At 43.4% G+C, this 21986-nt stretch overlaps 1 protein-coding gene across 3 annotated transcripts in view; it reads left to right on the top strand.

The window, feature by feature from the left end:
* The window catches only part of ARHGEF37 (Rho guanine nucleotide exchange factor 37), a 45565-nt gene that overhangs the window by 840 nt on the left and 22739 nt on the right, over nucleotides 1-21986 (top strand). Inside the window, exon 1 of one of the 3 annotated variants that reach the window (XM_035105242.3) lies at nucleotides 14768-15150. The exons of 1 other annotated variant lie outside the window; for it this stretch is intronic. The gene's annotated coding sequence lies outside the window, so the exon portion shown is untranslated. Of the gene's footprint in view, nucleotides 1-14767; nucleotides 15151-21986 lie in introns of those variants that run through there. One more of the 3 variants, XM_035105246.3, reaches the window with a different exon arrangement.

The raw sequence follows: 21986 nt of genomic DNA, 5'->3' as shown, positions 1-21986 counted from the left end.
TATTGTACAGCGAAACTGGGACGAAAATAAGCCAAAACTTTTGCAGTGCAGGATTTCAACAGGAAATTATGGGATATGTACTGACTGGAAATGAAGCAGTGTGACTTTGCTAAAACATTTGCACATGCCAGTAGTATGGAAAACAGGATTGCCTCATGAATGCACATTGAAAAGGACTCGGGCCCATAACAGTTGAGGCAAGGGAGGCAGTCTTGCTGTGGTAGAAGAATGTATGCTTCAAGCAAAGGATCAGTAGATCCTCCCCACCCCCGGAATCGGGAGTGTGGAGCTGATGGACCACTTTCCACTTGCACATCCTGAAATGAGACCAAAGAAGAGGGGTGCCTCCTGGCTGTCAGACTTTTGCAAGAGGGATTCAAGTCATACTGGAACTAAGTTTACACATTTAAAGTGAATTAAAGTGCTCTGTCTCCCTGGCACAACAAATCCACTTTTCAAAAGAGCTGGGGGGGTTTTTGTTTTGGTTTTTTTGGTTTTTTTGCCGTTTGGAAAGTGGAGAGGAAATACATTGAAAACTGTGGGATGAACGGATGGTAGATAAGACACGTAAACACCCCACTGCACATGTGAATGAGGACAAATGCAGGATGGATGTTCATTGTCATATTACCATGTTTTAAGCAAATTGGAACAGATGCTCAATAAAGGTTGGATATAATCTAACCCCCACTCCATGTAAGCTTTGTGCAAGTAAATCAGGATGAAGCTCAGTAAATAGGTTGGCTGGAGGTGGCATTAAAGCAAAATGCTACCTAGCCTTCCTTGTGCTCCCAATTTGTTTCATTTTTAATAGGTTACATGAGCATTCACCATCTTAGGCGGCATGGTGAGAGAGCATTTAGTCTCCAAAGACTAAAGATGTTCAACCATCACTTGGGGGGGGGGACCTTTCAACATTAATGAGCACAGCTGGGTAGTTCTGCCACCTTTTTCTGCCGATGTCACTACAAAATAAATAGAGTTGCCGACGAGAAAAGCCCCCCTCTAGTTGGACGGAAGGAGTGCCTGGACGCGTTCGGAGGATTTATGAGCTGTGACGCACTTTGAATTGGAGCAGCGACCTGAAGCTAAGTTCAGCTATAGGGCAAGGAGATCCATTAATTTACCAAGAGTTTATGGTTTGATGTTTGGGTCTTCTGCCTGGAAAAGCTGTAAATTTTACAAAGATCGTTAATTTACATGGTTATGAGAGAAAACGAAAGTGATTTGAGCTTTTTAAGATGGCGCTGCTTCGTGTTGACGACGCAACAGGGAGCTCCAGACCAAGAAGATTTATGGGGAGGCTGGACTGATTAACCCACACAGGAGAAAGAACATCTGTGAAACCTTGTTTGATATTTATCTCAGCAGCTGGGAAACAATCGGTTGAAAGTGGAAAACATCTATGTGACTGTAAGGGAAAGATCTGGATTATTATGAACTTGGAGAGACGATTTGAACTTTAGAAAAAAGACGGCAGTGGACGGTTGCGAGGAATCCCCAATTTCTTGAAGCATGGGAACCCCAAAAAAATTTCTAGATGATTTGGCATAACATTCGGTTTGATTGATATATATGTGTATAATTTGAAATAATGAATGTGATATAATTGGTTTTAATTGGAAAATTAATAAAAATTTATTTAAAAAAAACAAAAAAAAATAAATAGGCAATGAACTGGCCCAGCCACATACCATGCAGCATACCAAACGCATCAGCTGGGGAGGGGAGAAGACATTGCCAGTAACAAGATGTTGACAGTTGAACAACAGGAAAATGTGATAGATTTCCAAGAGAAGCATTACTTTCAGGGGCTACCTAATTTTAATGTATAAAATAATTACCTGAATCTTTGCAACGAATGAGTGAGAATGCTTCATGTGCAAGGTAAGCATTAAATTGGCACTGGCCTAGGGAATGGTCTGACGGCATGGGAAACTAAGTTGTCTGGATGCAGTGGCAGGCAGGGACGAAACATGACCCATGCATTTCACAGCGGGGATGATGGTGAAGTTTCCAAGAGTGCTATTTGCTGATTTCTTGCATATCAAATAAACAACACAGGAAGCTGCCTCCTATCAAGACAGACCATTGGTATATCAGTCACAGTACTTTCTAAACTAACTGGTGGAGACTGTCTGCAGTTTCAGGCAGGAGTTTTCCCCAGCCTTATCTTGCGACACCAGGGTTTGAACCTGGGAAATTTGTTTGTTTGTGCGAGGGACAGGAGCTATAGACTACCCCCTCCCATCTTGACAACCAGTTCTTCCCCGAGCACAAGCGGGAGCGGGGAAGAGGATGAGTCTAGCGGGGAAGCAGGAAGTAGAGGGCAGGGCTCTGACAGGGTCACAGAGCCCCTGCTCCGCCCGGGAGAGGAAAGAAGGGAGAGGGAAAAGGGGAGGAAGGAAAACACGGCTAGGAGACCCCTCCCTCCAGTTCCGGAGCTGCGCAAGAAGAAACGGGGGCGGAGATTGGGGATTCCCAGACTACTTTGTTGGAAAAAGACGCGGGAATCAGCATTCCGGGGTACTGACCCAGACTGAGAACATGTACGTTGTACAGCTTCTGCACTGTAAATAGTCTGCACATAATAAAAGCATGAAAAGGCAGCGTGTCGAAGAGTCGTTACTCTAGAGTAGCCGCCAGCGCTCCTGTGACAGCTTGTTTGTTTAATTATTTTACAAAGTTATTGTACTTCACCAGATCTTAACCTATTACAGTATTTGTAAGAATGGATTCCAAATATCATTGAATTTGTCCATGGCAAGTCTGCGTTCATATGCAAGTTATTCGTATGTTGCGAGTTTTCATAAGTCTTCCATCCAATCATAGAAGGGAGCTGCATTTTTATTTTTCCAATTCTCCAGTATTGGTCTTTTTGCTGTGGTAAGGGCACAAAAAGTCCACTTGTATAGTCCTTTTGTAAGGTTCCATGTGCTGGCTATATAATTCAAGAGGATATTTTGCTCTGTAAATGCAAGGTTGTTCCGTACAGTTCTGTTATTAGTTTCAGTTACCTTCTGCCAAAAATCTTTCACTATAAGACAATGAAAAAACATATGTTTTAGAGAAGCATTATCCCTATTACATCTCCAGCAGTTAGATACCTTAGATAACCCTTATTTAAAGATAACCCTTGTTATATCAGTTAAAACAGTTTCCCACTGTGTGGTTGAAACTGAGATCTCTAGTTCTTTATTCCAATCCTTTTGTTTGGAATATAAGATTTTCTCAGAAAGAAAATCACCAGACAAGCTGACCAGAGGAGGAGGAGCTTTCATGAGTGTGCATGGCTAAGTATTACACTGCTGCTTTTGTTTTGAAAAATTCCAAAACCCCTTTTATTATGACCATCCAAAAGTAGTGAGAAAGCCTTTGAGTAAAACATACCGGTAAGTCTTCGAGTTGGATGTAAGTGGTATAGGGAGGACAGAGTGGTGAGGGAAAGGTTACCATGGTATTGAAGCCATACTGTCTGCCTTGGTCAAAAGTTCATTTTTATTGTATTATCTTAGAAAAGGCATGACTATGGAGGTTGTCAGGAAGGATGCCTGCACTTTAGAATTTTCTCACTATGCTACTGCCTAAAGGGGTGATCACTTGGGAACCATACAGCTCTTACTGTGAGCACTCTGGAGTCAGAACAGAGTATAAATCTAATACATTTTTTTTAAAAAGTGGCAAAGCTATTACAAGTGGAGGAGGAATGTTAGATGCCAGATATGTGCAAATATTTGTCCTGACCAAGGGAATTAATGTTGTTAGAAAGTTAGTACTTCTTTAAAGAAGTACCAATTTTTGCATAAAGAAACATGGAAGTGGAACACTAATCAGGGGCTGGACTTGGGATAAGGCATGGGCTGCACAAGCAATTTGCTGAGCTTCAGCTATATGCAGTATCAATTGTTTGCTGATGCAGAGTGCAAACATACATCAACTATCGCGCAAAATGTAAGGAGTGCTGTTGTAGAGATCAAAGTACAAGGGTGAATGCATGTCAGTTTGGAGGTGGCAGCAACTTTCAGCAGATATCATTGAATGATCTATGTACGGTGCTACATTTCCTTATTTACTTGCAAACAAGTGTCCTGCAAATAAGCCAAGCAGGTTGGATTTGTTCGTTTCTTTACAGTAAATTTGCTTTACCCAACACATCCAAAGTACTTATACACCACTCTGTGTCTCACATATAGAATAGTGTGTGTCATTCTCTTGAAGATCTCCATAAAAGTATTGAAATAGTTCACATCCTGTGGTATCTTGATTCCACCCTACCAGAAAGCAACAGCAATCTTCTAGAATAATCTGAGTATTTACATCCTGCTTTCCTGATGTTGTTATATATGTTGAGTAATGTGAATGATATTGTGCCATTTGCAATTAAGCATCATTCTTTCTAGCAGTGGCTGGAAGCAAGTGATTCAACAAGGCGTGGTTGCTGGTTAGTGAGTGGGTAGCATAGAAACCCCATTATGTTTTTTCCTTTGTGCATTCACCGCAGAAAGCCGTGGAAAGTGTTGAAAGGAAGAAAGTGTCTTTGGGGCACAAATCAAAACACTAGTGGGATGGCATGGTGGGCACTGTATAAAGCCCCAGATCAAAAGGTAATGAATTTTATTAAATAGACCGGAATCATGTTCACACATTTTAGCTGACAATATCCAACTTTGTACTTAGCATTATTATCCTGGCTTTTAAATATAAAAAGATCATCATATGCAACAAGAAAATGTTGCATGGGTGGAATACTGCAGTGTTGAAATCTGTTCATCGTGTTTATATGATACTGCACTTTGGTTTAGTGGTTAAAGCGTGTTGCCACACCTAGGGTTAATTGATGGAATATTTGAGTCATCATTTTCCACATGCCCAGCTCTAGCTGTTTTACAGTTTAGAGTGTTTTCATGAACAAAAAGGAGCAGTGGAATTGTTATTTTGGATGTGCAAAGGATACCTGTTATTACTGCCATCCCAAGCTGTCAAAGAATGCAAACTCTCAAGTTTTGAAGAAGGAGGTTGTTTTTCTTTTCTTTTTCGCAAAACTTTATGAAGTTGAGAGAAAGTGGGGGAAAGCTCATTCTCAATAGAATATTATTTCTTCTGTCAAAATATAAGCTGTCTGGATCACCAGCGAGAGAGAGAGAGAGAAATATACCAATATACTGCAGGCCCTACTACAGAGACTCAATTTTTCCATTTACTACTACTACTACTACTACTTCTACTACTACAGTTGTCACCAGGTGAGCCTCCCTGGGGAGGGCATTCCATACACAGGGCACCACAATTGAAAAGGCCCCATCTGTCATCACCGCACATCTAAATTCAAATGGTGAGGGGATCCAGAGGAGAGCCCTCAGATGAATTAAGCCCTCTTCATGAGAAGACCTTCCCCAAAGCCTGAAGAGGATCTCAGTGAGGGCAGAGGCATAGCTGCCAAGTACCCTGTTTTTCCCAGGAAAAGTTATTTTCTTACCGTTTCCCGCAGGTGTCCCAAATAGCAAAATACCCCGTATTCCCCTGGGTTATGGAGCTCCTGCCGGCGGCCATGTTCTTCTGGTGCTGTGCCGACACCGGAAGTCACTTCTACGCACTTCCGGACATGCGTAGAAGCGACTTCCGATGCCACTGTGCCCATTTCCAAAATGACCACAGCGCCAGAAGTCGCTTCTACGCATGTCTGGAAATGCACAGAAGCGACTTCTGGCGCTGCGGACATTTTGGAAATGGGCACAGCGGCACCGGAAGTCGCTTCTACGCATGTCTAGAAGTGCGTAGAAGCGACTTCCGGTGCCGCGGCGCTGCTGATGCCGGATTTTTCAATCTGAAACTTGGCACTTATGGGCAGAGGAAGCCCCAAAGAGGCATGCCAGGGCTTTGCTTATGCTGCCCAGCTTCCCCACCTAACAACTGGCATGCATGGTAGCACAGCAACAGCAGCCATTTTTCTACTTGTCCTTCAGCGTCCAGCTGGCCCCAAGCTTTAATTCTGGTTGTGAATGTTTATGAATACAGTGTTTGGGGCATGGATTGAAGAGAGAGTGGCAGAGAGGGTGTTTAGAGGTTGCTCCCCACTTGAGGCAATTTCACTTATGTGTGTGGGGGCCCAGAACTTAATGCTTGTACAGTATATCCAATTCTCTATTTCATGCAGAATGAAGGATACTTTAAAAAGTGATATCCGCTATCCAACCAGGTTTGGATTGGAACCAGGGTTATGAAGATGAAAGCCTCTGCATCTTTTTACCACTGTATCTTAACTGTCCAGTCTAGGCATCTTTTGGGGCTTTGTCTGTGGCTTAAAATGATGTCATAATATGAAAGCATGAATTAAAAGAAGGAACCCATTTAACAATAGAAGCACCTGCATCCTTTGCAATGCACAGTTTGCAGTAAGAAGGGGAAGAAAAATAGCTAAGTAATACTTTCATTGTTTAGCATCTTTTAAAAGATGTGATTAAGAGGATGCTGAGAGCTCAGCGGAAGTTGCTAAAGAACTGAATTCTTGCTTTAAATAATGAGAGAGAAGCAAAACTTTCAAATGAAAAGGGAAGTGGGGAAAAGATTTATGCTTCCAGGTATTAATCATCAAGCTCTGCCTATAATTCCCAGGCTTTTGCTCATCATTAAACTCAGACTGGTTCTAATTTAACTGGACGGGCTGTCTTACTGCCTAATAATGCAAGGCTCCATGGACCTTTCCAGGTGATCATCATTTTGCAGTGCAATGAATGTGCACTTGTTACAGCACATATAAAAAAGTCTTTCCCCCAACTGAGTTGTGGGGGAAATCAGGGTTTCCCAGCACTGAAACGGCTTTGCTTAAGAAACAGCATTTTTCACCCCAGCAAGTGCATCTACTGTGACAAATGTTACACTGATGTTGCGCACTGCTTGTGCATGGTGTTTATACCATCACAGACAGTAAGCAGTAAGATGCCCCTCATCTATGCCTGTGCCATTTTGTTTTCTTTTTCTTTAAAAAAAGGAATTTAAAAAAGAGCTTTAAACGCCAGTTACTATTTCTACTGACAATACAATCCCATGCCTTATCTACACAACTCATTCGACTCAGGAGACAGTCAGAATAAAACACCAAGAACAGGTAGCTCAGATTTTACATATTAAGAGACATGGAGCAACACCACTCCCTGAACCCACAGATGGTCAAAGGCCTGGAATCGATGCCTTATGAGGAACGGCTTAGGGAGCTGGGTATGTTTAGCCTGGAGAAGAGAAGGTTAAGGGGTGATATGATAGCCATGTTCAAATATATAAAAGGATGTCATATAGAGGAGGGAGAAAGGTTGTTTTCTGCTGCTCCAGAGAAGCGGACACGGTGCAATGGTTTCAAGCTACAAGAAAGACGATTCCACCTAAACATTAGGAAGAACTTCCTGACAGTAAGAGCTGTTTGGCAGTGGAATTTGCTACCAAGGAATGTGGTAGTCTCTCCTTGTTTGGAGGTCTTTAAGCGGAGGCTTGACGGCCATATGTCAGGAATGCTTTGATGGTGTTTCCTGCTTGGCAGGGGGTTGGACTGTATGGCCCTTGTGGTCTCTTCCAACTCTATGATTCTAGATCTGTGAGCATTCAAATGTATAGGTAGGGCCTGCAAAGCAAAGGGACCCAGGCCCTTGGCTGGAGTGGAAAGACTAGCTGTGGATTTTACATGCAGATAGGCCTACCGGTCTATGGAATAGGCTTGTTTATTCTCATTTGAATGGCACTTCCTCTCCACCCCACCCTCCCGCTCTGGATCTAGCTTTGTCAAAGAGGTTTTTGCCGAATTGGTAAAATATCTGGGGAAGCCCAGAGTATGACAACTAGGGAGATTTTTTAAAGAGAAAAGCTGGTCAACAACTTTGCCCGGATTTTCACTTTTGGGAATATGGCAACCCTGACTGTGGGAGGGGCGGCGGTTCAAGCCTCTTTCTATGGAGAGCTCTGGAACTTGTGGCGGCAAGCATAAGTTGCTGTAGTGCTACACACTGAGCCATGGGAGGATCTGATAGACAAGGTGCCGTGGGCTCTTCAAGGGAGTGTGATCACCATGCAATAAGGTTTAGAGATAATGTTTCCATGATGTCATCATGCATTCCTGCATGGATAATTTGGGGGCAGTGTGCAGTTTTGTGATTGGTAGGTAATGGCATAGTTGCCAGGGATGCTGTGGGAGTGACTCTCAGCGTTGCTGCATTATCTTATGTTTATACAGTTATTGACATTGTTTACTATTTTTGCCTGCGTTAGCTAACATGGTGAGAGGCCAGGATTGTTTTCTATGTCCTCCTCCCCCATCCTTCTAGATGTGAGACTGCTTAAGGATAACCTTGGGGGAAATTGCAGGGAGTAAAATAAATGGAAGGCACTGGGTTGGGAGAGGAAGCGAATGGAAAACAAGAGACGGTGCTCTGTTCAGGAAGCAACAACCCATTGCAGTTACTGGCAACCAAGAGATGGTTTCCTATCACCCTGATTAGCTGCATTTAAACTGCTCAATTGAGACCCTTCAAAGAATCAAGAGACGAAGGTTAATAGCAACCATTTCTGCCCCAGGAGAGAACAATTAGGTTTTCGGTGAAGATTTTCCATTCTTTTATAAAGTTCAAATGGGAGGAGAGAGCTGTAGGACAGAGGATGCATTAGGACTAGATCGAATTGTGTGGGTGGTGGTGAAATTAGAGGGAAGGTTGCTTAAAAATCTGAAAGATAATGTTCTGCTGAGTGCAGGCCTGATCACCGAAGAGACCTTTATCCTATATTAAATGGGCAGACATCAGAACAGCCAAGCCTATTACAGGCTCCCAGCCCATAAATACACCTCTTGGAACTAAAACGCTGACATTTAATATGTTCTGTTCACCTCAGGTCCCCTATGCTGATTCATTGACTTCTTCCCCCCCCCTTGCTGTTTATGCTGTGACCCGCACAATTAAGGTGGTTAGAGAGGCAGTACCACATGACACAGACTTTCCCTTAGTCTTCCGGTAATTTTTTTATCTATGGAATGAGTGATAATTCGTAGCTATAACAGCTGTATAGAACCTTTATTGTGCATTAAGTAATATTCATTGAAACAGAATAGTTATGCATATTTCTCAATTAGGGTTCTGTACGCATTCAAAATTCAGAAGCAGGTGTGAAAGCCTGTTATGGCTAAGTCAATAGATTTAACCATTTTGCAGCTGAGGCCATATGCCGACTTCCTCAGTTGCAAGTCCCACTGAGTTCTGAGGTGCTTACTCACAAGTGTGCATAGGACAGCATTTGAAAGCGGGGAGCCCCCAGATGTTGTCAGCTCCAGCCAGCATGGTCAGGAATAATGGGAGTTGCAGTCCAGCCACACCTGGAGAGCCACAGGTTAGTCGCCAAAATTGAAAGCTTTAGCTAAATAGTATTGAATTATTGTATTTTAATATTTCTGTTGGAAGCCGCCCAGAGTGGCTGGGGAAACCCAGCCAGATGGGTGGGGTATAAATAATAAATTATTATTATTATTATTATTATTATTATTATTATTATTATTAGGTGGAGAACATTTGTTGGGGCTGAAAGTTAAAGGCAAACTTTGCTTCTCAAACTCTTTTGGTTTGGGTGTGGCACTGTAACAGGAAAAAGTAAGATGCCCTTTCCTTCCAATAATGAATGGTAGTGTTTGCTTATTAAAATAAGAATAAGAAAATTGTAGAGTTGCAAGGGACCCAAGGGTCATCTAGTCCAACCCCATGCAAAGCAGGAAACTCAACAAAAGCAACCATGACAGATGGTTATCCAAAATCCTCCAAGGAAGGAGAATCCACCCCCACCCCCCAAGGAGTCTGTTTCACTGCCAAACAGTTCTTTCTGATGTTTAGTCAGAATCTGCTTTCTTGTAACTTGAAGCCATTGGTTCGGTTCCTAGCCTCTGGAGCAGGAGAAAAAAAGGAACAGGTTACAATGAGTCTTGTGGTTTGCCATTAAGTGCAGGATTTTACTTTTAGAAATAGCCAGCACAGACCAGGAGACGGGAAGATTTGGATCAGGACTGCAACAGTGAGCAAAGGGTTAAGATGAGAGTTAAGATGAGGCCCCCATGCTGGGAAATCATGAAAGGAAGATTCTACACTTATGGGGCGGGCAACACCCAATTTCACAACAGATTACACTTTGCAGTACACACTAACTACCATAAACCTTAATATCTAACACTTTCCTTAATATCTCAGAAAAACTCAAAATAGGTTTTGGCTTGTTTGTTTGTTTGTTTGTTTTTTAAAAAATAGTTACTTGATAAATAGAAGGTGAGATGCCTAATCAACCAGAACTTGGTGGACAGCTTTATTTAGAGGCTGATATCAATCACTATCTAAATGAAAAAGGAATCATAGGGTCTTTCAGCTGCAGCTATGTGCCCCTGTTATCTATCTTATGGGTTTCATAAGCAGATACATTTCTGTAAATTCCATGGATCAGAAATAAGAAATGATGAATGAAAGGGGTTCTGGACTCTGAATCACTTCTGACAATCAAGTGCTTATGTAAAAACAAAAAGCTTTCTCTTGCAAGTAAAGTAGTCTAGCATTGTAAGTACAGTAGAACCTCTGTTTATGAACACCTCGGTTTATGAATTTTCGGTTTACGAACGCCGCAGACCCATCTGGAACGGATTAATTCATTTTCCATTACTTTCAATGGGAAAGTTCGCTTCAGTTTATGAACAGACTTCCGGAACCAATTACACCCATGCTTCGGGTTAAGCATGCTTCAGGTTGAGTACTCCGCGGACCCATCTGGAACGGAATAATCCACTTTCCATTACTTTCAATGGGAAAGTTCGTTTCAGTTTATGAACGCTTCAGTTTATGAACAGACTTCCGGAACCAGTTGTGTTCATAAACCGAGGTACCACTGTACTGCAACATAGGGAAAATGGACTTGAATGAAATTGTGACACAAAGTATCACATGAATTGGATCTCTGTTTCAACTCACTTGAACATACACAATATGTATCACCATTCTTACTAGGTGGTACCGGTATTAAAACCTGTCTGAAAGTGAAGGGAAAATGGAAGTGTTATACAGTGGCACCTCGGGTTACAGACGCTTCAGGTTACAGACTCTGCTAACGCAGAAAGTACCTTGGGTTAAGAACTTTACTTCGGGATGAGAACAGAAATTGCGCGGCGGCGGGAGGTCCCATTAGCTAAAGTGGTACCTCAGGTTAAGAACAGTTTCAGGTTAAGAACGGACCTCCAGAAGGAATTGCCTATATACTCAAGTATAAGCCGACCCGAATATAAGCCGAGGTACCTAATTTTACACCCCCCCAAAAAACTGGGAAAACTTATTGACTCGAGTATAAGCCGATTCACCACACCACAAACCGGTGAAGGAGGAAGGAGCACCCCAAAAGGGCTGCTTTCAGGCCGCTTGTCCCTCTGCCACTCACAATAGCAGGCATAGGAGCCACGGTTGGGAGTGGCACAGCGTAGCGCAGCACCTCTTCCAACTGCGGCTCCTTGTGCCTGCCCTTGCGAGCGGCAGAGGTGGCAGTGGAGGGACGAGTGGCCCGAAAGGAGCCCTTTGGTGTGCATGAAATACTACATGCTCCCCTTGAAGCTTATATGGAAAAAGTCTGAAACAAAACCATTGCTTTGTGCATAGAGGCAGCCTAGTGCTGTAGGACTAAGGAGATCAGTGAGAGATATTAAGAATGTCAGTGCTAGATAAATTTAAAGAAAAATATTAGGATAATGTGTTAATACTTTTGGAAAGCTCAAGAGCATTTGAAATAAAAGGAACAATCTCAGTAAAACTATAAAGGAAAAATATCCATTTGGTGTTGAGCCCAGTAATGCTGGGTTGATGAGAAAATGGGACAAAAAGATTGATCACAGAGATGGGCTAGTTGAGGAACATATTAGAGGTGAGGTGACCAGATGGCACAAGCTATGAAATTAAATGGAAGGCCTGAGAATTCGAGGGAGGATCAATAAATAACTCAACAAAGAGGACTACATTGATCTGGCCTCATAATGAGAATGGAGTGTCAAAAGACCGCAAACATGAGTTTTTAGATTGCATTGTGTATTAATAAATGGTAAAGGCAAAGACCAGGAAATATGTAGATTCTTGTGACTAAGGAGGCTTGCAAGTAAAACTGGAAGGCAAGCAAAAGCCGTGAATATTATATGGCTGTTGCTAGTGATTGCTGGACAGCTGAATAGGATAGATAGCGGTGGGTGGTGATTAAAGAGGCAAAAAGTAACTGCAGCTGACCTGGAGGAAAAAGTGACAGTGATAGATTAGGCCTTCTGAGGAAATAGCGCAAGCTTCGTAAGTTGGAAGGTTTAAATTAAAATGAGAGTTTTACCCAGCATACGGCCTGCATAGCCAAGGTCTCTTTTGAGCCCAAGTACATACTGTACAATAGGAAAATAGGCCTGTGGGGCAACCTACATCAGCGTTTCTCAACCGCTGTTCCGCGGCACACTAGTGTGCCGCGAGACGCTGGCTGGTGTGCCGCGACGGGCGGCGACGAGAAGGGCGATTTGCATTGTCACGTGCCTGGCGGCCGCCAATGAACAACACTGACCCGCCGGAAAGGAAGCCGGCCGGGTCACGACGCGGGGCGAGCACAGCTCTCAACAGCCACCACCACGGGAGGGTGGTTTTAGACAAACTTAAAGAAGCTGGCTGGATGAGCTCAACCTGAAACTTGCTGAGCAAAGGATTGTGCTGGCAGAGAAATCAGCGGCTTGTGAAGCCTTATTACAGGAGATTGCAACCAACACAGCAATTGGCAAGTGTTTCTTACAGTCATAATTATATAGTCAATATAGGGCGGCACAGAGTTAAATTTTTAAACTTTTTTAATGGTGGTGTGCCTCATGATTTTTTTCATGGAACAAGTGTGCCTTGGCCCAAAAAAGGTTGAGAAACACTGACCTACATTCATATCCTGGCTATCCTAACTTGCCTGTCTTGACTATCCTGAGGTTTTTTTGACCCAACTCTAGAGCCTCCTTCAATTGCTGGGCAATGTCAACTTTTGTAACCTGACCTGCCCTTCTCTTGGTTCTTTTATGTGACAAACAATTCTAGTATCATAACAGAGGTTAAATGACCCAATCATGATATCTTACTATTGTGGATTCCTATGTTCAGTTAGATTTGTCCACTGAGCATTCATTCGAGGATCTGTTGGCTAAAAACAGGTACACTTGGAATCTAATCACCAGTGTGGGAGGCAATGCCTTGGATGGGGAAGGGATGGCTGTACTATCCCTGCATGGAACATGGGAAGCTGCCTTTGGCTGAGTAGTGGCTATGGTCCTTGAAAATTTCATGCAGGGTGCCTCGCACCTAACCCTATTGAGATGCCAGGGATTGAACCTGAGATGCAATGCAAAGCAGATGCTCTGCTGTGGAGCCACCTACCCCAGCTGATGAGGGTCATGCCTACAAGCATTTTGGAATCCTGTATGGGCTCATCCACACTTCCGCTTGTTCCATGCCTACGTAGGAAGCATGGATCTGAGCAGTTTTCTGCTTGTTCCATGCTTTCTAGGCATGGGTCTGAGCAGTTTGGCCTTTCCCTCACTGCTTTCCCCTGGAAAACCTACTCTTTTGTGCTGAATCAGAACAAACAGCAATCCACAGAAAACCTGAGTGTCATTTGTTCCAATTTAGCACCAATGATTGGGTTTTCTGGGGTTGGGGTGGGCAGTGGGGCAAAAGGAGGTGTGGACAAGTCCCATCTTTCTGCTTTTTTAGATGTGGAAGTCATTATGCCATGCTCGCAGAGCAGACATTTTACGGCTAGCACTGACTGAACATTCTCAAAGTTCTATCTACCATACAGTAAAGAATGGTGTCAGGCTAACAAATCCCACCCCTTAAAAACATGCAAGCTAAGCTTTGTTAAATGTTGTTGACATTAGATTTGTTAGCAACAGGAAGACAAATTTGGGAAGAAGATGCAAGGCAAATATGCTGAAGCCAGTGAATTCTAACAGATTCTGCTGATCTGACTGGTAGAACTGGGGGATATGCCGTTATGCCATTCCTTCTTCTCAACCTTTCCAGGTCACCTTGAGGAAACCTACCTAGCGGAACAGCCACACACACTATCACAAAACTGCCAAGAGAGCCAGCTAGGCCACGAGAAAGCCTTGCCATCAAATCTGAGAAGCTTGGCTGGCTGGCTGCTGCTTTTTGGAGTCATCGCCTGTGCCGCCCCCAGCATGATTATAAAGATGTGAAATTTAATAAACATGAATTAAACATTAAACCTCCCTCCTCCGCTGGTACAATTTGTGCTCCTTCCCAATCAAATCTGTTTTGATTTGGGGCTATTATGGTGCAAAAACCTGTAATTACCAAATGCTCAGAAATCAGCCTCTAGGGAGAGCTTATGTCCCCACCTGTCAGGCATAGCGGCAGGAATACAGACCGCAGTTTATAGACTTTTCGGGGCATCTTTTCTTTTTAAAGCAAAGCCTGTTTGCTCATGGCTGTCATAAACCTCCAGACCATGCCTGTTAATAAGAATAAATGAAGCTGCCCACAGGACATTGTGCTGCTGCTGGAACATACTGAGGGTTTGCCAGTTAGTAAACAGGCTTTGGGGGAGTGCCTCGGACTGAGAGGTGGCCTACAGCCAAAGCTCAGTCAGCTGAGTTGCTGTTTGTGGCCTGCACTGCTCTCTGTTCCCCACAGGATTTTCCTACTGTGTGTGAAGGTGTTTCTTCTTTCCTGCAGCTGGCCCCCCTGCCCATTCATTTCCATCTAGCAATCTCTACAGCTGGCCTGCTGCCACCCCGGCAGAAGTTGCCTAGGATGCATATTCTCTTGTTTTGGAGCACTGTGAGTGAATACACTCATCTGACTCCCGCTTGGACTCGCACATAGCCTGCCTGGCTGCAGTAAACAGAGCAGCGAGAGAATGGCAGCGAGGGAACGGAGCCCGGCCTGGCTCACAGACACTTACTTGCACACAGCTGAGTGGGCCAGGCAGTCCTCTGCACACATACACACAAACAAGCCTGTGCTTCTACAGCTGGAACACAGTGGGTTGATCATTAACTCAGAGGCGGCAGCAGCAGCAGCAGCAGCAGCAGCGAGGCAGTTTAAACAAGTCGAGAAGTCCCCAGCTAATTAGCAGGTAAGAATTAAGAGGCAAAAAAGCCAAGGAGAGCTCGACAGCAAGGGCTTTGCTGATGGAGGAGATGTCCTCCGAAAGGGCAGGGGCCAAGTCCTTGGAATTGTGTGCGTCTCACAAAATCTCCCGGGCAGCCATTAATCAGAGACGGCTGTCTCTCCCTGCATGGATGAGTGGAAAGGTTGCATAACCACATTCCAGATCCTGCAAATTCACTGACTTCTGCGGAGAAGAGCAGGTGCCTGTCACAGGAGGTGGTAAAAGGGAAAGCTGCTTTTTCCATGGTTTTTAGAGAACCAATACGTTTGCCACTTTTTTTTTGCTTTCTGGCAGCATCCCTGAGCATAACAGCTATATGGCAAGCAGGGATTTTACAGGTGCGGTTGAGTTGTGGGAAGCACTGCCTGTTTTTAATCTCCCCCTCCCAATTATTAACAGTACAGAAGCCCTGCTTGGGAAAATGAGCAACTCGAACTGGGTGGCAGCAGGACTCCTTCAGCAGGTACAGAAAGAGACGATGGATGATGCAAGCTCCTGCCTGCCTGGTTTCTGTGTGCTGTTTGTACATGTTCAGAAAGTCCCTGCTGGGACTGTACCACTTCAGAGGGAAGGTGAGGGGTGGCATGTTTACATACATTGCGGCAACACCTGGAAAAATAGTACAGTATGTGTGAGAGAAGGCTACATTCAGAGACCCAGACACAGTAGAGTTTTGCAGGCAGGTGAGAGCACTCAGTCATGGAATTCTCTGAAGTGGCACGTTCCCAAAAGAGTCATACCACATGCTTTTTCTGAACATGCGGATAGGTTCTGTTATTGGACCCAACACAGAGTACTCAGCCTAGTGTCATTAATCAGCACTGTAACTTGCATTGCATTGGGCTTTCTCTTCCTCATTTTTGCCATATGTTGATTGAGAAATTTGGGAGTTCTATAAAGCAATGCGGTCTCTCAGGTATACTGTATGTAGGGCCAGTGACTTGCCCAAAATAACAGACCAGTTCAGCAGGAAATGTAGTATGAGTTCTTGCGTATTGACTAGCTTTTCATCCACCTCCAGTACTATCAAAGTTATGCACTTTCAAGTCCATGTAGAAGCCTTCAGCCAAAGAATGGGCTGGTTACCATAGTTCAGATCAGTAAGTGAAATTCAGTTTCCCAACATTGTTTTGCCCTTTGCTGCCCTCCCTATAGGGTTGCCATGTCACAATGTTCTCTTTTCACTGTCAGAGGCAGTATGCCTCTGAATACCAGTTGCTGTTGTGCTCAGGTCCTGCTTGTGGGATTTCCATAGCCATTGGCCTGATCCAGCATCACTCTTAATGCTACAGTGACAGTAGAAGACACAGCTGAATGCAGCAAGGATGCAGTTCTTTGTGTCCAGATTCTGGACCCAACAGCTCCTGTTTCACTGACCCAGAGTCTACCAGAACCATCATTATCTTTTCACTTTCCGTACCTATTGCCTTTACATCAAATGAGAAATTTTGGTCCAGGCCTACTGTTCTCCTTATCTTCCTTCATTCTTCCAGTTACAGTTTCCTCATGTGTAGGAAAGAGATGTCATTAGCTTCTTGAACCTTCTGTGGAGAGACTGCCAAGAATCCTAATTAAAAGAAAAAACAGTTCTTCTTACAAACATTTTAAGAGTACAACTCCAGATTCCTACAAAACAGAAGACCTCATAGTCTCCTCTCCAAAGGTCTCTTTGGCAATCATCAAAATTATATCAGACATTTATGCAACCTGTAAACAAGCTCAAATTCAATCACTTAATTTTGTCCTTAATTCCACAACTAGATAGTTAAAATTCCTGCAGCATGTTCAAAATTTCCACTGCAATTTTCTTGTTTAGCCCAGAATACTTTGATCTGCTTGATTACCCCCCTCTGTTCATTCTTCTTCTTCTTCAGCACACATCATGTGGCCTCCTCGGGCCCAGCATTTGACGATTGCTTCAAAATCAATAGATGTTCCAGGGGAAAACAAACTCTTCCATACAGTGGTACCTCGGTTTATGAACACAATTGGTTCCGGAAGTCTGTTCATAAACTGAAGCGTTCATAAACTGAAGCGAACTTTCCCATTGAAAGTAATGGAAAGTGGATTAATCCGTTCCAGACGGTCCACGAAGTAACCGTTCATAAACTGAAACGAACTTTTCCATTGAAAGTAATGGAAAGTGGATTAATCCGTTCCAGACGGGTCCGTGAAGTACTTAAACTGAAGCGTTCATAAACTGAAACATGGGTGTAATTGGTTCCGGAAGTCTGTTCATAAACTGAAGTGAACTTTCCCATTAAAAGTAATGGAAAGTGAATTAATCCGTTCCAGATGGGTCCGCGGCGTTCATAAACCGAAAATTCATAAACCGAGGTGTTCATAAACCGAGGTTCCACTGTACTGTGATGAGAGCTGACACAGGTTCAACTGTTGTTTCTCTTGATGATCTTCTTTCAAGGGTCTTGCCTTGTGATTCTGGTTGGAACATTGTATCCGTGCCTCTCTTGCTTTCACTGTACTTTGAAAGAAGCCTTATAGAGAGTTCAGGGAAGAAGCTATCAGTTTCATTTCCTTCAATTTTCTGCCTGCAGGAAAGAAATAAGACAAAGGGAGGAAGTATGCTTCTTTCAATAAACAAGTGTTCCCCACTCTTTCTGTAACAAATGGCACATATTTTAAAATCAACCTCTTTCACCCTCAGAAATGTATTTCAGAAGGTCTGCTGCAAAGTTTGTAGAAATGAGGGAGGGGCAACCCTTCTATACTGTGATTAAAGTCCTTGTAGCAAAAATGTTATATTTTCAGGTATTTGGACACGAGTCTCTTCCACAGACCCATCTGCATATCTTATTTGCTCACATAGCAACAATGACAAAAGGCACAATCAAATTAAGCAATATCAGACTTGTAGATTTGACAATTCCTAACACACTACAGTATGTGCTGGAGGAGTCCATATACCGGTAGTGGCAGTGTTTGCACACTGCTTTAAAAAAGAGTCAAACTTAGGTATGGTTTAAAGGTGACTGTGCAGCATGCTGGTACATGGAGCAGAAACTTGTGCTTGTTCACCCCTCCCCTACTCCCGCTGCTCTTGTGCTGCCGAGATGGGCTTATTGTTTGTCTCCCCCAAAGAGTGGAACAAACCTAGGTTATGTTCTTGTGGTTTCTTTGAGAGACACAAGACACAAGCCTAGGTTCCAACAGCACAGCAAGAGCAGGGGAGGAGTGATCGTGATTTTCACCCCATGCAGCAGGATGCAGCACATTCACCCTTCAGTCACATTCAAGCTTAACTATGGTTTAAAGCAGGCATAGGCAAACTCGGCCCTTCAGATGTTTTGGGACTACAACTCCCATCATCCCTGACCACTTGTCCTGTTAGCTAGGGATGATGGGAGTTGTAGTCCCAAAACATCTGGAGTGCCAAGTTTGCCTATCCCTGGTTTAAAGTGAAGCCAGCATTCCCCAGAAATGCAACACTGTTAATCCTTCCATTTACAGCCAAACCTCTGCATCAAGTATAAGGCAAAATGGCTGGCATCAAAACTGAAGGAATATTCAAGTGACTTAAAAAACAACAACCCCCAAAACAATAGGGTGATCATGGAAAATAAAGGGGACTGTGTTTTGCCATCTGCCTTCATTACAATAGGAATTTGCTTACCAAGTCTGGCACAAACCTGTTTTGAAAGTTGATAGTATTAGTCACATATGTTGTCTTGTATTATTAGTGATGAGGATTAAAGGTAAAGGGACCCCTGACCATTAGGTCCAATTGTGACTGACTCTGGGGTTGTGACCGAGGGAGCCGGCGTACAGCTTCTGGGTCATGTGGCCAGTATGACAAAGTCGCTTCTGGCGAACCAGAGCAGCACATGGAAACGCCGTTTACCTTCCCGCTGTAGTGGTACCTATTTATCTACTTGAACTTTGACGTGCTTTCGAACTGCTAGGTTGGCAGGAGCTGGGACCGAGCAACAGAAGCTCACCCCGTCGCGGGGATTCAAACTGCCGGCCTTCTGATCAGCAAGCCCTAGGCTCTGTGGTTTAACCTACAGCACCACCCGTGTCCCCAGTGATGAGGATTATGTTATTTCTACAGCAAATGTGGGGAACCTCTGGCACTCCAGATATTGCTGAATTTCAACTCCCATCATTCCTGGCCATTGGCCATGCTTGCTGGGGCTGGTGGGAGTTGTAGTTCAGCTACATCTGAAGTGCCAAAGATTTCCACCTGTGCTGCAGAATGCAACCATTTTTTCCCTAGCAGTTTTCTGTGTCTGTAACAACTTCAAGACAGGCAGTAATTGAATAGGTAAAGTTTCTCATCAACTTTACCTCCTGAACTTCCCTGTTGCACAGCTGTTAAAAGTACACAAACTCTGTCAATGTAGCAAACCTAGTTTATACCTAATAACCAGGGTCTCTATAAAAGGTACAGAGTCCCCCTTTTGAGCCCTGATGAAGGGCAGCAGCAATCAGTTGATAGTTCTGTTTTCCCCATCACTAAAATACTGTATGGCAGGACTGCACCTTTGGAACTTTTACCCCCTTTTAACTTTTAACTGAGACCCTGGACTCGGCTACCTTAGTAAAGAAAAAACATTTTACATGTGTTATAACACTCTGACACCAGATGGTGCTGTGGAGTCCCATCTTTCTCCAACCTGATTTCCCATAACAAAGTTTGCCATGTGTTTCCCTGAAACGCTTTTTTTGATGTGTCTGGATCCAGCCTCTTTGCAATCACTGTACAGATTGGGAATTCTCGATTTTTGTGATAGTGGATTATCTCATTACTTGAGCTTTCCCAGGAGCCTTTCTTCTGGTCCAAGGCCTAGGAACCCTGGACTGGTTCTCAACTACATTAACCTACTTTAGAAATGGGCAATCTCAGTCCATCCTTCTCTCTCTCTCTCTCTGCTTTTGCTTCTTTATTCCAATATCATCTCTCTAAAATGTCCGTCAGCATAATGGGGTACAAACAGAACAAAAGGTTCTAGGCCTGACAAGTGCATCTATTCTTAGGTAAAGCAGCCCCTTTGCAGTCAGAATCCAGGAGGATAGAACAGTGATGACCAGGGTTACAGCTTTCTATTTGCTGCCTTTCTGTTGCATTAATAAATAGTGTTGAATTATTCAAGTGAAAGGAAGCTTCTACATACGCGCCATCTGTGGTTCCCCCTGCTAGATTCAATAGATTTTAAAGTGTCTTTTGCAATAGCTAGCCTGCAGTGAATACAATTGATCAACAGCAGCAATCAGATAAAAATAACCCAGCACTATGGATGTATAGCACAGACTGGCACGCTGTTCAGAATATAATACTGTAGTGTAAAGACACAGTCTTGTGGTGTACAGAAATCTTCTGTATGGTCTGTTTATTCATGTGGACCATTTCCATTCAGTTCTTAAGTCTTCTTGTTTTATTTTAGGGGTAAGGATGCTACACACGCAAAAATGTGCACGTTACTAATTTTCAGTAGGATATCCAGGGATCTTTTCTCAAGATATACTGAAATTTTGTCAGCTTACAGAGAATGAATGTTTTGTCAAGTGAAAATATTGTTACAGTTTTTACAAGCAATGAGAAATTCTAGGAGTGCAATGCTTACCCAGGTTCGGTTTCTTTTGGAAGGAGATCACTGGAATCTTACGGGGTTCTGTATTATTCTGTATAATGCTATACTTCTGTGTGATCATTTGGGAAATTGCCTTGGACTAAATCAGTTGCTTCAGATCTATTTGGCTGTATTTGGTTACTTTGCACATACCTTGGTTCCCTAGAAGGGTGACAGCCTACTGGTTAGGGAGTTGGGTTTGACTCTGGACTCCTTAACCTTGACAAGTCCTACCATGCAGGCCGCTCCTGGTTTAAATCTTCCAAGAGACAGCAAAATCCCGGCCCTCCATCTGACCTCCAGTCTTAAGAAAGTCCCAGGTCATTGTGTGCAATCAACCAGAAATCTCCTTTTAAAAAGATTTACTTGGCAACTTTTGTCACTGACTTATTATTATTATTACTATTATTATTATTAGTAGTAGTAGTAGTAGTACAGTAGTAGTAATAGTAATACCCTGCCCATCTGGCTGGGTCTCCCCAGCCACTCTGGGCGGCTTCTAGCGCATATAAAAACATAATATGTTGGCAGTGCTTCTTTTGTGACCCATCTTAGATCAGCCCACGACCCAAGTAGTGGGTCCCGGCCCCCCAGCTGAAGTTCACTCCTTTACACTAATATTATAACTATTTATTGAATTTGTATACGCCCCTTCATCAGAAGACCATAGGGCAGTTTACAACATACAACACAAATATAACATGTATAGAAGTCCTTAGTAGAAGTCATACAACATGGGTGCTTTATGGGTAAGATGACACTTAAGCACTCCGAGAGCGTTTGGGTTGCCACTTTGGGCAACAGGATGTGGACAGCATAGTAAGGGAGCCCCTCACAGAACCTCTAGCTCCATTAACCCTCTCCTGCCTAAATCTCCCAATTTCACAACAATATGATATTCTCCAAGACAGCGCATCTGTTTTTATTGAGAATACTATGCTGAATCCACTAGTTTGTAAACTTTATTTTTTTAGAGTTTTAGAAACTTCTTTGCGAGGTGCACGCTCCTCCTGTCCTGTCCTGTCCTGTCCTGAAGCACATTTTCACATGCTAGTGAGTGCTAAGTGATTTACGTGGGTGGTGGCAGAATCCAACCATCAAAATATTCTGAAAGGCTAAAATATTCTGAAAAGCTAAAATATTCTGAAAGGCTATCTCACAATTCCAGGCCAACATCAAAATTTGTTCTTTATTGATATTTATTGAGAGAGA

This window comes from Zootoca vivipara, chromosome 2, assembly GCF_965207765.1.
Source record: "Zootoca vivipara chromosome 2, rZooViv2.hap1.1, whole genome shotgun sequence".
NCBI classification, from domain to species: Eukaryota; Metazoa; Chordata; class Lepidosauria; order Squamata; family Lacertidae; genus Zootoca; species Zootoca vivipara.
This window is presented reverse-complemented; position numbering and strand designations above follow the sequence as displayed.